This window comes from Bombus vosnesenskii, unplaced genomic scaffold (assembly GCF_011952255.1).
Source record: "Bombus vosnesenskii isolate JDL3184/JDL3185 unplaced genomic scaffold, Bvos_JDL3184-5_v1.1 scf7180000013294, whole genome shotgun sequence".
In the NCBI taxonomy this organism is placed as follows: Eukaryota; Metazoa; Arthropoda; class Insecta; order Hymenoptera; family Apidae; genus Bombus; species Bombus vosnesenskii.
In genome coordinates, this window is record NW_022882945.1 from 1738681 (window position 1) to 1753421 (window position 14741).

A 14741-nucleotide genomic window follows, 5' to 3' on the forward strand; every position below is an offset into this window, starting at 1 on the left:
TCCTATCAGTCCTATGGCGTTATCACCTTATTGCCTTCTCCTTTATATGTATCTAAATTCTTTTCTTTGTCTATCTCTCTTTTTTTTATATATCTACCCCCCCCCCCCCTCTTATCCACTCTGTTATATTGCACTCCATTATATAATCTGTCTCTAAAACTATGGCAACTTTTGGGGTTTTGCCTGGTTGCTGTGCTTCCTTATTGTCGTTCCTCCCCGTCTTGTATTGCCCATTTTTTCTCCATTATTGTTATCAATTCTATTCATTGCTTCTCTATTTTATTTAATTCGTATTAAACAAATTCTTTAGTCATAAAAATTTACCAGGCTTACGGATATCGAAAAGTTATTTTGAAAGGATTTTATAATTAAATGCTCGTTACTGCGTAACACGGAACACTTGCGATCTTTGCACACTGTTGTTTCTTTATCCGTTTAATTTATTTTAAACGATATTATATTATAATGTACGAAAGTTTTTCAGGAATCGTCGAGGAACACAGTGTTTTTACCAAATAGGAAAGGTGACAAGGCAATTTTAATATACTTGCTAAGGTTGATCGATTAAGAGACCTTTGTCAAGTAAATAAATGACATATTGATTGTTCATGTTATTTATTGACAACTTGATCAATAATGTATTTCCTAAGAGATAATTGGTATAGTTAAATATTCATTAAAATGCAAATTAGAACGAAGTAATTCAAATAATTGAAGTTATTGCGTATTTTATCATGAAGTTGTTTGAAATTGGAGTACTTTCCTGAAGTTGTTTGAAGCTGTACTACTTTCTTCAATATATTTTATAGCTATTATACAAGAGCCCAATAAAAGTCATCGCCGCGACACACGTACTGTAATTCAGGTAATCGCTATTGCTATTTGCGAAAAGATAGCAGTGGCGAGATTATCTACCGTGGCGTTATACAACCGCGGCGAGAACTCTTTTCAGACTGATATTCGGTGAACAATGAGTGGCATATCAGTTTTCTCTGCCTGGGGGCTTGCGACAGATTTTCGACAGTGATTCGTCGAGAATCCGAGCCGCTTTTGATAACTGTCGCATCCAACTGTGCTAAATTTAAAGAAATGAACGAAAAATCTGCTCCTTTTTAATATAACAAAAATTCTCAACCACATAACGTAGGTACTGAAATTAATTAACCAATAAAATTCGCGTTACATCAGCTTAATCACTGCCATATACAATTACGCTAAATTTATAAAAAAAAGGAAGGAGACTATACTAGCCTTTTGCGATCTAACAAAATAAATTCAATTACGTAACGTACTCAAATTAATTAATCGATTAATTTTCATCGTATCATACAGAGTCAGAGAACAGAAAGGAAAGAAAGGAATTTGTTATAACGAGAAATCTCTTTCATTCCGTGTTTAATTCAGTTGCAAACCAAGATATCAATAGCAAAATAATTCGCTTTCAAATCAACTGTTTTCGGTCGAAGCGTTCACGATCTGCCCTGATCGCTCGTTTTCGAATAGCTCGATTGAATCGGCGAGCAAAATTTCGAAAGAATACGTACGGTTTATCGGTTGAAAACAGTTTATTGGCAGCACTGTGTCGATAACGATTATTGATAGGCTAAGCAGGCTCGCTTGGCCGATTTATGGGCTATTCTATCATCTCGTACAGTTCACAAGGCATATAGATACACTACGAACGTTTATAATGACGCAGATGCGTCGATGACAAATTCTAGGCATAATCTTAATGCGAAAGTCAATAGTCAATGATCTCGCCTTTGATAACGTTCATGGTATACTGTGTCGGTAAAAGGCTCAGGGTACTATTGTTTTGTTGTTAATCTCGTGTAACGACGATGATGGTGTCATACGTGCACAGTCATCGAGTCCCGTTTATGGTGAACGCGTTGAAGCATAGTTAATACTATGACGACTGATGATGTCATATTGGCGTTCAAAAATTCGAATCCTCTCTGATCCGAAGTTTTTTTTAGCTTGTAATATCGCTTATTACATATTTCTATCCACTTACTTTTTATATATCCAAGATCATCGAGTTTCTTTAGGAATATAGAAAAAATGATATTTTGTTAATTGTCGATGGAAACAGCCGGCCATTAGTGAAAGTTGCGTTGGAAACTATATCGGGTTGTCATTAATGTTAAGCCGTAACAGAGAGAAAAGCGATGATAAATAAGCGCGACGGGTCATCGTCCACTGGGAGACGAGATTTATGTTCAACGAGCCGAACGAGACTGCCGATCGTTCCTCTTCGAGCACACTCACGCGCGAAATCTCGCGCGTCCCTGTGATCGTGCTGGCGTCATCGCAACCCCTTTTGGATCTATGGCTTCGTTACGGATCGGGAACGTGCTTTTCCTACCCCGCGTGCATCCACCACCCCTTCCGTTTTAGATTCGACGCTTCCGCGATGGTTTCTTTCGGGTTTCGTTTCTGCGTTTGACCATTCCTCTGAGGATTCTTGATTAATAGGATGGTGTTGGTTAATTTGGGCTCCCTGGTTTCGTAGAATGGAAGTTGTGGAGAATCGAGCTTATAATTGGTTTCTTTTTTTTTTTAGATTGAATATAGGATTGGCGAATTGGATTGGAAAATTAATAGTTGTCGGGTATATGTTGATTTTTAAGAAAATACAATTTACAAAATTTAAAAGCTTTTATTCAATTGAATTTTTGGATCGGCGATTATTATTACGATTGTTATCGCACATGTATTCAGCTCTACTTTAATAAAGTTGAGCTCATATTATAACGTTATAATCGGCTCCTCTCCTTTATCGGATTGAATCTTCAACTATTATTGTTGTAGGTTGAAGTTGATACTCGATATCGAGGTTATATCGATCAATTTTCCGTTTCCTTCGTACGATTGGAGGGTCCTGAAGGTTCCTTCCTTTTCTCCAATATTTGCCCGACCTTCAAACAGTAGGGCGGGGTCGATCTTATCCTGGCCAAAAAGCTTACACTCTAAGTGTACACTCTCTATCTGTCCAGAAACGTTTTATCGTATTTGCTTCGAAAACTATAAAGTTCGTTGTAAAACATTGCTAACTAACTATTACGTTCCATCTTTAATTACCATCAATTTAGATAAAACAGTTTAAAATAGAAACGTGAATCATCTTATTTTCTTAAACGAATTGAATTACCAGGAGTTTATTGAACAAATATCATAAGCAACTAATATATTTACAAGACTATTATTTTGTAAATATCGTCAGTTAAAATCTTTTTCTTATACAAATAATCCTAAGCTATTTACCGGCTCTTGTTAATGATTTACGGCTAATCTCTATTCCAAAAGGAGAACGTGTAATCCGCATGTGTCGCAAGAAATCATTAGAAGTACGAAGTCTTTTATATTCAAATCTGTTGCTTTCGTTACAAGACAGTATATGTATATGCCAATTTCATTCGACATCATTACGTTCACGTGTGCTTTACGCTTGCGTCACGCTTTTACACGAGTGCACGCGACTTTTACACAGCATTTGCATGCGAAGTCGTGGGCGCGTGTGCACACGTTTCATTGTCACGAGATCGAGTTGGTTTCGGATGGAAATACGGAAATCTTATGTACGTCTGACATTTCTTATTTTTCATACAACTTTGCCATTTCGTATTCTGATTATCAATTTTACATTGCTCTTGAATTTCTTTCCTTTTCGAATTTGTACTTTTATCGTAATTGTATATTGTAGTAGATGTATTAATGAACAGCCCAGATTGTTTTTGTAATTTTTTAAATCTAACACAGCAGATAAATAAAATAAAAGTTGCACATGAAGGATTTAGTTTACTTGCAGAGTATAAGAGAGTGTAAAGGTGAAAGAAAAAATGCAAAAATTCTGTTTTTATCTCTCTAAATGATTGTTATAATAGATCTTGCCTTTCTAGAGAACTTAAAAAGATTCTTGTAAATTCTTTTTACAATCTACGGAAACGACAAACGGCTTGTTTTTTATGTAGCTCTTCTGTACACGTTTTTCGCTTCAAAGAAATGGTAGCAGTAATAGGAAGAACTGTGGTTTCACCAAGTCAAAGTTACGCCGCAAATAACGTCCTATCTGAAAACAATTATTTACGATTATCGACAAAGTCTCAAACATGTCGACAGAAACAGACAAACACGCTTCGGCGTCCGATGTACGTTGGACTTCGTTGTATCTACAAAGTCAGTATCTGTTTCAATAGCTGCACTGTTGCGCATTGTGTTAATATTTTTTCATTTGCATACGAGGATATCCGATCGTGATTTTTCTTTGCGTCTTGTTATACGATCGCAATTACAGCGAATAACAGAAAATAGAGATTCTCTTTAGAAGATTCAAATGGCGATACATATTAGGTTGTTAGAAAAGTGTCTTTCTTTTACAGACACTTCTTTTACAACAATGCATCTTTATACAAACATGAAACCTGATCTGTCGAACGTTGTAATATTTATCTTATATATATATATATAGGATGGTTGGTAACTGGCGGTACAAGTGGAAAGGAGGTGATTCTACGCGAAAAAAGAAGTCGAAAATATAGAATACAAATTTTTCGTTTGAGGCTTTTTTTTCGACAAAATCGACTTTGAATTTTCGTTCGGTACGCGTGCACTTTATCACGTCTCGTTATAACGGATCTCACTGTAGATCGTTGTCTCGATGGAAAAATTAAAAAAAAGAAATTAACAAAAATTTCTATTCTATATTTTCGACTTCTTTTTTCGCGTAGAATCACCCCCTTTCCGCTTGTACCACCAGTTATCAACCACCTTGTATATTTATATTGATCTTTGACTTTTCGAACGACTTAATATTTTATTTTCAAATTTACAAGGAAACAACAGTGTTAAATTTGATCACCACAGATGAAAAATCTAATAAATTGCATTTCACGCCCTTTAGAAAAATAACTTAAAAAATTTAATAAATAGCGAAACAATCGCACATCGAACCTACCTTTTTCTTTGATTTTGGAATTAAATATGTGTGATTTACTCAAATACCTTGCTATCAACAAAATCAACAAATTCAATAAAAATGGACTTATCGTATCATTCCCATGGTGGTCTTTGTTTATGGCATATCGTAACAAAAGAATACCAAAATTAATGTAAAAAATGAATTCATAATATCGTGGCAAGTGGCAAGCTCGTCTCACGATTGTGTCACTATTGTCTTTGCAACAATTTTATTGTATAGTATCGTTCAGGTCAGTTATTATGCAATCGTTTGACCGTTTGACGCGGTTTTTTTTCACCAATTTGTCACAACAACTTATTAGTAATCACCGATTAAGCATTTTGTACGAAGCATCACTCGAATAATATTACTCGGAAATATTTTATCTTGTGGCTCGTTATTAATAGAGTTTGTCTATTCCAAGTATCCATGCACCACTCACGCTATAAATACGATATTTATATCGCGAATCGCGGGTGCGAAACGCTGAACAGACAAACAGAAGAGACTTCAATTAATATAAACGTTTGATATTCGAGTAACAACAACATGGGCGTTATGCAATTTGGGTGGGTAAAAATATGGGGCTACTCTGAAAATCGTATCGTTGCGAGTAAACACAGCATACGCGTCTCGTCTCATGCATATTACGCACCGGTATAATCGCTTTAATCGCTCGTAACGATCGGATTATGAGATTAATCGTCGCATACAGGATAATGGCTGCGGGAACTGCCACGTAATACTCGTCGTGTTTCGTTCGAAGAACAACGCTCTAAAGATTTTTCAAGTAACAACCTAACCAAGGAATGACAATGCAGTAGTATAGTAGAGTTACATTTATCTGAGTTTCATTCATAGTAGCGAGCACGCAAATATACTAAATTTCATTTAATTTAGTTTGCAATTATTACTCAAAAACGAATCTGAAAGCTGTTATGCTATAACGCTTTAAAATACAAGGATATTTTTAGATCCTATATTATAAAAAGAAAATGCAAATTTTCATAATAAACGTAATTGAATTTACGAGTATTTCCCTGTTCACAGTTTCATCACTATGCATGATATTTGTTAGTGATTTGTATTCAACTATAATGTACGATTATGGAGAAAAATGGTATGTACTTGAACGATCAGTTTAGTGCAAATTGACATAAACCTTTGCAGACTTCGTATGTTTACTACGTTTTGTGTTGTGATATGTAATACTAGTTTTTCCTAGCAGACTACTGTAATTTATTGCTGTTTTGCTCTGTGTGAAGTCGTAGAACGTTCATAAATATTTAATGACACGAAGAACATTGTTTTACACTTTTTTGCAGCTACTGTCTGTTTTATTACCTTTTTCTATTGTTAGACAACGTAGTTGAATGCCATTGTAAACTTGTTCACTGCAGACTTTGACCTTAATCTATACCATTTAAAGTTCTCCTTCGTTATAAAGCTTGACAAATGAAGATAAAAAATTGATATACAAGGCTCTCATTTTTTAAATATGATATGTATAACATTGTCGCTTTTTCCTCTCTTTCAATTTACACAGTTGATTAGTATACCTTTTGAGAGAGGACAAGTAAAGAGTGAAGAATTTTTTTATTGATCGATATTTTTCAACAGCAGTTGAAAAAATTGATTACATAGCGTGAAGGTTAAGTGACTGATTAAATTCACTTATTTACACGTGACAACCTATTACTTGATTGAGAAATTATAAAAAATAAGGATAATCAATGAATCTGTTGTTCCCAATAAATTTATATGAGTTGCGGGATATTTCAATATAATTAGAATATTACTCATTTAATCGTTTAATCAGAAATATTAACTTTATTATCGTCCTTCGTATCGTTTACACCTGTACAGGTAACCAGCTGTTAGTTCTTACGTGTTTTTGTCTTTGTCGCGGGTATTACAGCGGGTGTCGAGTTCCTTGACGTCACGATCGATGCCAGAAATTGTGCCACGTTTATGTCTGCACACTAATTGATCGCGTCAGCCTGCCGATTATCTAATCATGTTCAGCCGTGCTTCCTCGAGCAAGACGGCGATCTTCGCGCTGTCATTTGCCGAGCCTCTGAACAATCGCACATACACACTACTCCTCGATGACTCGTTCGAGTGAACGCGAATCCATTCCGCTCTAAACAACACCTGTTGAAGGCTACCGATTCTCCACAATTCTTTTTTTATTGAAGCAACTAGAATCACCACTAGAGAATATTTTGTAGTGTATCGTATATCATACATTGTTAAACAAATTACAACTGCAGATTAATTGACATTATTTCCTTATTCTATGTTATAGTTTTTTTTTTATTTCAAACGCATAACGCTATAGTAGATTTACAAAGCTAAACGCTGATGCAAAAGAGAAGTTCAGTTCCCGTGATGATTTAATTAATTTGGATCTTTATTCTGGGTTATCTTCTTTATGAAGGATTATTTGTTCCGAATTTTACGGGAATCTTCGCAATTGCCGATTAATTTCATTTCTAAGAATAATAATGACGCTACGAATAATAATAATAATAACAATAATAATAACGAAGTAGAAAGACATTGAAAAATGACTGGGATTCGATTTATTCGAACAAGGACACCGCCAGTCGCTATTGTACAACAAGCGACGTTATTCGTTAAGTGTTATCAATTCGCGATGCAATTTAAACGGCAACCAGTATTTCTTGTTTCAATCTCGTTTCCTTGCTCGTTGAAGCAGCCATGTTTATAGCCAGATCCGTCGCGACGGATTTTGCAACGGATCGCGGTCTGTAAATGAGGATTGTTGTTGCGAAATGGAAAAAAGATATTGGTACGATGTCGTTACGTAAAATTAGAATGTCCTCTCGAGCCGGTCTCGTTGTAGATTATGCCGATGACGATCTGGAAATGGAGCATGCCGCCACGTGTTCCTTCACATCTTAATTTGCATGTGTCCTGTCGTTGGTTTTCATTCATATTGCTTCTCGTGTCTGTATATGTTATACCAGACGTATAACGCTTCGCGTATATTGTGTCGTATTCTCATATCGCTTTATCGTCCGATTTTCCTTTTAATTCGATACTCTTGACAACAACGATCGAGCCTCTATCGAGCAAAGGTCAAGAAACATACGGAACAAACGTAAATATAACGAGGCAAAAATCGTGAAAGTAACCAAACATCGTCGAGTAAAAATTTGCGAATATAGTACACGTAATTCTAACTTTCATCGTATGATTCGCTCACGCTGTTTCGTGTTTTACGGTTTAGAATCACTGTATAGAGCTAGCTGATGGTATATTGGCTTACTTGGTAGAAAGGGTGTATCTTCCAACATTTGAGCCAGAAGATCCAATTAACGAACACGCGGTCGGTGATCTCTGACAATGAAAATCCTATTAATCGGCCGTTGGTCGCTGGCGTATTATTGCTAATACCCGTTGTTGGAAGAATTATATCTCCATTCTATTAAAGAATTATTTTTCCGGATTATATAGAGCAATAAACGGAACATTAATGATTAGGAAAAGTAGCCTATATCGAAACAAGTAATATGTAATGTACGACATTATTAAATATTATCGTGAATCGTATAATAATTACAATGTTAGATATACAAATTAAATCAGTGACTTATTAAATAAAATTATGAAGTTTATTTATGACTCGCGTAAATTAATTTTTTTTTTATTCAACAAATTCAAGCAAAGTTACACGAATACAGATAATGTTCTTTTCAAAATTATCATAAGACAAGAAAATATTTGAATTTTTAATAAACTTAAACTGTTTCCGATAATAAATTGACTAATAATAATGAACCAAGTTTACATAAATACATAACTGAATTTGTAATATACATGTAGTACACACTTATATGCAAATAAAAATCAGTTTTTTGTTCATATTATGTAACATAGAAATGTCTAAAGAAGAGGCAAGAAACGATGATGTTTTGAATATAAAAATATATCGAGTAATATTATTAGAGCGTACTTGAAACTAATACGCTTTCGTTCGATACAATTTCTCATTTTTATCCTTATCGATAAATATAACGATATATGCGACGTCGATAACATTTTTTCATTCGCGGAACGATGATCTTGTTGAACGATGTTAATAATTTGAGTCTTTAACCTTCGCATGGACACTCGAGCTTCGCATCGAATCTATTTATCGCACGTGTCCAGCTTTTTATCTTTTCCGAATTAATTTTCTCTCGTTGTTGTTCAAACAGAAGACAGATCTATCGGAGGATCTATAACAATCGAGTGACCATGACGCGACACCGATAGATGATACGATACAAGCTAAAGCCTTCCCATTGTTGTGCAATTTTTTCGCGATCGAACAGAAGATTCATTCTGGAATATCATCGACGCGAATTTTCATAAATGAATGCAAATTCATTTTGTCATCGTGGCTATCGTGTATCAGCAATCGTGTATCGACAATTGTATATCACTATTGCGATATTAATAATCGCGTTTCTTTCGAAGAAGAAAATACAAGCACAAGGATGCTCTCTCAATAGCATAATCAAACGGATGAAAAAAAGACGATAAAATTTTATCGCAACTGTCAACGTAATAATCTTGTAATCGGTGTACCGTTTTAGAAACAAATAATTTCAAATTCCAAAATTAGAGCGATTATAACCGTATAATTAGAGCATATTTCAAAATTAGACGAATCCAAAATTACACATTTTCTTCCCCGAATCGTATGTAATATTAGAAATTACGTAAATCGGTCAGTTGCTCCGACGATCTTTGAAAGTTTTATATGATCGTTTCGGAGAAAGTTTACATATCATTTTCTCGTGATTCGTAACTCGTGACAACGAAACGACCATCACAGGCTCGCGACACATTTTTCTGTGCGCACGTGAGGTGACTCAGACGGTTCAACTATTTCGACAATATACACGCTGTTGCTCATTACACACTGTAACGAGTCTTTAATCGACGAGACGCGTTCGCGATCCACCGATTGTCCGTATTACAACGCGTTCGACGTATATGCGTCGACTGTGTGTATCCGCCTTTAGATTAGCCTGGATACGTTGATAAGAAACCGGCTACGGCGGGTTCGGAAGCGCTCGTGACGATTGGTGGGTGTTGAAAGAAAAAAATTGTACATAAGTACAGACGGGGAGATACGCGGCTGGTTAACGCGAACGGAGTGTGCTGACTCGATTAAAGCGAGACCTTTAATGTCGAGGGTCACGAGTCACGAGTCCTGATCATTGCTTTCACATATACATCGTTTCAGATTTGTTTACTACACCGTTCTGTTAACAATCGCGTTGCTACGAAAGATCGAGTTCTGTTTCTGGTCCTATCGTTTCTTCGATTCAAATCGTGATACTTTCATTTTTTTTTAATTGTTTCTTTATGTATCTTCATACTTATTGATGATTTATTTAATTTACAGATTATACATTGTCTTCTCTACAATCTTACATTTAACAGATAGGATAATCAATTGACTTGTTATTTGCAAAATATTCATATACGGTTTCATTTGTTTTCCTATCAAGCTTGTCGTTATTATGCAAAGGAATTTATTAGTGTCGATAACTTGAAATTTTTGACTTGCAAAGTTTCGCTAAAATATCGCTTCGGTTGCGTTGATCAATTGTCTTCTTTCGAATGGAAATGTGACATTGGATAAGGAAGAATCTACTATATATTTATATATTTCGAAATTAATATATATATATCAAAAAATTCGAGTAGAAATTAGTATGATTTCTGACGAAATATCGACGAAATATTACAGATTTTGTATAATATGTACAGGACACAAATTAACTTCCCATGGATCAGATTTTTTCAGATTCTTTAATTCCATATGAGTTTTCTGCGAGGCCGTTTGTTTGGAAACGTTCGATCGTTAACAGTGATAACTAAATTGGTTCACGTAACTCGTTGCAATTTAAAATCTCTATTTCAATCGACGTAAACGTCGAATGCTTTTTATAGATTCAGCTCATTAAAACGTTAAATTCATTCGTGTATGGAGATCGAGTGTCAACGTCAAAAGGTACTTTATTGGTCGATGTATCGTCGTTTAATCGTTCGTGTTCAGTTTGCTGTAAATTGCTTTGCCGTTATGCCACCCAATTATTAAACGTTCATTTCTAATCGTTATTACTTCATTAGCCTCGATCTTTTCTGATACGTCTCTCTTTTATTCTTATAAATATTTACCTATTTATTATTGTTTATTAATAGGAATAATAATAGATTTTAATAATGTATTCTACTAATGATAATAATGATCAAATATAGTAAATTGCATATGAAATGGCTGATCTCTTAACGAACACTTCAACGTTTATAGTTTTCTTGGGAATACTGTTAATCAAATTACGATCCGCAGGATTCGATACATTTTGACCATTGTAAAACAAACGTGTCTGAGACACAAACACCATGTATGTATAATAATTATCGATGGTTAATTTATGTAAGAGCGTTAAATACACCGCAAACAGCTCCGACAAGTGGAGACCGAACAAATGTTAACCTTCGATGCTAATTAATCGAATTGGTAGACACATAGTCTTTAAATAATCGGATTATCGGTATTGCGATCGGTAGACAAATCTTCACTATTGTCTAAATCGACAAACAAATCTGTTAAGTCTCGAGCTAATTGCGTTTCGACATATTCGGATTGGTACGTACACTGGCAACCATAAGTATTATCTACTGAAAAGTCCGCTATTTTATTTATTATATACTAAATAATTTTCGCAGGCTTCATTTTCTGGTTACTTTATTCGAAATCAATTATTCCATTCGCAACTTACGTGCCTCATAAAATAAGATATTAAATGATATAAGATCAAGCTTGTAATAAAACCTTCAAAGCAAATCTTCAAACGTACAATTTAATTTTTCTTATAAATTTTGTAATATACGCGGTTAATAAATTTCAACTGAATTTTCTGATTATGACTCATATTTATGCCTAACTTAACTTCATTAACTTGCTTTATGAATAATAATATATTCATGTTCCTGCTTTCGTCGTTAAGTATCATTGAATATCTTCGATCAAAGTTAACACTGATTATTCTTCGTACTGTCCAGATTTTTTTTTCCTGGCCAGATTACGTAACGTAGTTCCACCGTTTTTTCCCGCTTTTTCTTTTTTTCCTGTTATATATTTTTTTCTTAATCGTTGTCGCGGAATCGTGTTTGCACTAAACTAAATATATAACGGAGCCCATTCATCCAGTTCATCATCCTGATTTTACGTACGTTCAGGAGGCTCCACGAGTGTCTCAGATGTCACAGGTATAGTTAGGTGTACCAAATCGAAGATTATTAGTAACTGGTTAATATTACTGAAAATAAATATAACGATTTTTTCTTCGTTCTCGCTAACGTCAACCTGGTAATGAGAGCTACAGTATCTTTGATTAAGGTCCGCCTTCTGTGACTTCCATAAGATGCAAAACGAAATTCTCCTGTTATTCGCGCGTCTCGGGAAACTGTTTTTCTTTCATTGCTCTTGCCGTTAATAGACGTTTATCAAATACATATATTTGCTTATCCATAAGAAAATTTTGAGTAATTATTTACCAAGTGAACGATCTCAACGATTTCAATGACCTTAAGAGATGTTATCAAGGTTAACATTCTGAACAATTTTTCCTTGTACATATATACGCCGCTCGGTTTCAATTTCCTAAATATCAGCAAAAATATATCCTACCCTATATCATATTCTGCTTCTGACAGGAAGTGTTCACATTACGCACACAGTCCTGGTATTGTTTACGCGTTATCGTATCTATATTACAACAAATTATTAAATTTGTTGAATTGTTTGTAACGTAGACGGTTGTATTTTTATCTAGCCCAACCAAAATTAATTCACGGAAAGGCAAAATAGAGGGTTTCATCTTAGATCCTAGATCGTTTTCTACTGAACTGATATTGGTTATTAGTTTGGTACTTGTACTGGTATTATACTATACACTAATAATAATAATAATTGCGTCTATGCCAGAAACAAACAAATAGATGCGACAAGTGATCATAATTATCGAGTGTCTTGGTAACGGTAGCATGAAATAAATTTAACTATTAAATAATTTAGAATTTATATAAAACTTTATATTATATTATCGTTTATTCGAAATTGAAAAAATATTTCAGCCATTATTTTAAGAAACGTAACTATTCGACTATCCAAATCATACCGCTGTCGAAATAGAAACTTGGCTAAATAGCCAATATAACGTCCTTTGCGATTTCCATACCGTGTAGTGTTTGCTCTGGTTTCCCGCCAGACACGTTCTACAGTTTGTGTATGTGCATTACTGTCTGCATTACTGTCTACAACTGTATGGTTTGTACCGTAGGATACCTCAGATCAATAACACACATGTTGTAAATAGTAAATTACCATATATAGTATCGAATATGTTTTTGCAAATATGGCTAAAACCGAGTGACGATTATATTTATAGAAGAAAGTTAGTCAGAATGTTGAGATCGACCGCTTTGTAAATAATTACCAAATTTTATTTCAGCGATAAGAATGCGGCGATGAAAAAAGAAAAGGAACATCTTTTCTTTGCATTAGATTCTATCACTTATCCCTGTTCGTATTTCATCGATCGATCACGGATTCGAACATCGCTGAGGATTGTTTCATTTAATTCGGAATAAAAGTTGCCAAGGGGGAAGAATCCATAGAGAAGTTGGAAAAGTAAAAGGAGAAGGGGACAATAGAGTTAGGTTGCAATCAAATGAGCTGATTTTATGGGAACGGCGTCGCATTTTATAGCCTCGTCAACAGTTTAAACATCCAGTAGATCTAGTTCTTTCAGATATTCGATCTTTCACGTATCCTTCAAAAGCCGTGACTTTAAATTCGAGAAAATAATAGTAAAAAAAGAAAACGACTATCAGATGATAGAAAATTTCATCCTAGGAAATAACGACGAATAACAACCAATCGAACAACTGTTTGATCGTGTAGAAATTTAATTGGAAAACTTTCGTTCAGAAAGCTTCATTCTGTAACAGATCCATCCATCAAAATCGAAGTATAAAAGTAACAAAAATTCATGAAAAATTAATCCATCGGGTACACGCGAGGTCGTCAGCACCTGTCCTTGACTTCTCCATAATGTTCATCGTCATATTAACTCGTTATACAACGGTAAACTGCAAAATTGCTGTAAAAAGTTCAAGCACTATAACCAATTAGAACCGCGAGGGAACAAAGTGGTTCGTTACTCAGCGATTTTTTCGTACGAAGGGTTAATACGGTACCGTTCGTAATTATTCGAACGATAATGAGTTCTAACTTAACTCCAGCCGTACAGTTACTCGTTATGCAAACAATATCCCCGAAAGATAAGTCGCCGTCTATATTTCGTCGTTTCGGGGCGAAACCAATTCGAAACTGACTCGAAGCTTGCCAATTAGAGCGCGGGCGTGTTGGAGGCTACCTGTTGCTTTGTTCCGACGTGAAACACGTTAAAATATTCAGATTTAATTTTCTCTTGCCCACCGACCCATTCATTACCGCTTCTGCTTCATCGTAAAACTAGAAACAAATTTTTTCTCTTCCCACATAGAAATTTTTAAACCTTGAATACGTAGATACGTAGATGCGTATTGTCCGCATTTATAGAAAATTTCTGGATGTAAAGATGCACGGTATGCGACCGAAATTGAATATTTAGTGGTTACAATAAATCGTTTCGTACATTTTCCATTTGCACATTTTCTTTTAATAGATACAAGTTTTTCAGCTGTA

The 14741-nt window shown here is 34.9% G+C and overlaps 1 protein-coding gene across 2 annotated transcripts in view; it reads left to right on the forward strand.

Moving 5' to 3' along the window:
• LOC117232933 (nuclear factor of activated T-cells 5) overlaps positions 1 to 14741 on the forward strand; it is a 58632-nt gene that overhangs the window by 18413 nt on the left and 25478 nt on the right. The gene's annotated exons all lie outside the window — the stretch shown is intronic.